The sequence below is a fragment of the Gadus morhua genome, chromosome 10 (assembly GCF_902167405.1).
Source record: "Gadus morhua chromosome 10, gadMor3.0, whole genome shotgun sequence".
Classification (NCBI taxonomy): Eukaryota; Metazoa; Chordata; class Actinopteri; order Gadiformes; family Gadidae; genus Gadus; species Gadus morhua.
In genome coordinates this window covers 4,342,596-4,344,211 of record NC_044057.1, presented here as the reverse complement: position 1 = coordinate 4,344,211, position 1,616 = coordinate 4,342,596, and the positions used below count along the sequence as shown (strand labels likewise).

The following is a 1,616-nucleotide window of genomic DNA, read 5'->3' as shown; positions in this document are numbered from 1 at the left end:
AGGTGTAAAATAGGTTTAAGCATGTAAATGAATCATCAACTCAACCTGCTTACCTCTCCTGCTCTCTCTCTCTCTCTCTCTCTCTCTCTCCCTCTCTCTCTCTCTCTCTCTCTCTCTCTTTCTCTCTTGTTTCATCAGAGGCACCTTTGATTGCAAGGCAAAACATTAGGGAAGAAATGTCCTGATTGGGCAGAAATCGTGTGGGAGCAGTAAAACATCTTAATAAGAAACCTCTCTCTCTTTCTCTGTCTCTTTTTCTGTCTCTCTCTCTCTCTCTCTCTCTCTCTCTCTCTCTCTCTCTCTCTCTCTCTCTCTCTCTCTCTCTCTCTCTCTCTCTCTCTCGCTCTCTCTCGCTCTCTCATATATGTATATATATAGTCTCTTGAAGACAATCTTCATTTCGCTCAATCTTCATCTTGCTGTTCATATTCACGTTTTGTCACTTCCCGTATCAGAGATAAGATTTACATGAAGTGTGTTCATTTAGAGTGTTTAATTATTAATCCTGCTGTCTAGATGTGTACATTCAAAATGATCACAACCCATATTTTCCCTGGTTAAATAATCGGTTGGTGATATGAGTGAATAATCAGGTAATTGGCCATCATGGTCAGAAATTAATCCCTTGCACTTACCGAATATTGTGTTCATATTGATGGCCCAGCAATTCTTTGCTTCATTTCACCCTCCACATCAGGAGGTACCAAACAGTCATTTGTTGTTATTACCTGTAATTTGTCCTGAATTGAAAAGGTGATGCATTTTGTTAGATTTCTGACTGTTGGAGCGCAACTCTATCATCTCCTCTAGTCTCACTCTTGACTTCAACCACCTTTCATTGGCATCCACCAGGTCGGGTTTTTTAGTAAAGCCCAAAGGATATAGATCTTCATATTTTCAGTGGGACAGAAACAAGAAAGAGAACAATGTTGTTTAACGGAGCAAGGCAGACAGATCTCAGACTTGACATGGCCCTATTTTCAAATAGGACTCATCTATTTTGGACACAAAAATTTTGAAACATCTACTGTCCGTCCCGACATGGCTGTGTTATTTTTGTTTAACACGTATGTGAGACTTTGGCTCTTCACTGTGCTTTGAAGCACTGTTCCACTATTTACCAGAAAGATACATGATCCAATACCAGAGAGAAAGGATAATGGTTTGAGACCCAAGTTCTGTCTGGGTTAGAGTCCTAGAATCTGGGTTGGAGTCCCAGAGAAAGGACCAAGTTCCTTTAGGTCGGGTTGGAGTCCCAGAGAAAGGACCAAGTTCCTTTAGGTCGGGTTGGAGTCCCAGAGAAAGGACCAAGTTCCTTTAGGTCGGGTTGGAGTCCCAGAGAAAGGACCAAGTTCCTTTAGGTCGGGTTGGAGTCCCAGAGAAAGGACCAAGTTCCTTTAGGTCGGGTTGGAGTCCCAGAGAAAGGACCAAGTTCCTTTAGGTCGGGTTGGAGTCCCAGAGAAAGGACCAAGTTCCTTTAGGTCGGGTTGGAGTCCCAGAGAAAGGACCAAGTTCCTTTAGGTCGGGTTGGAGTCCCAGAGAAAGGACCAAGTTCCTTTAGGTCGGGTTGGAGTCCCAGAGAAAGGACCAAGTTCCTTAGGTCGGGTTGGAGTCCC

The 1,616-nt window shown here is 43.4% G+C and overlaps 1 long non-coding RNA gene across 2 annotated transcripts in view; it reads left to right on the top strand.

The window, feature by feature from the left end:
• The window catches only part of LOC115552923 (uncharacterized), a 29,134-nt gene extending 27,905 nt beyond the window's left edge, over nucleotides 1–1,229 (top strand). For both annotated transcript variants that reach the window (XR_003978403.1, XR_003978404.1), the window contains exon 3: nucleotides 1–1,229. This exon is cut by the window's left edge and continues 1,077 nt beyond it. This is a non-coding gene — a long non-coding RNA (uncharacterized LOC115552923).
• Nucleotides 1,230–1,616: the final 387 nt, after the last annotated feature.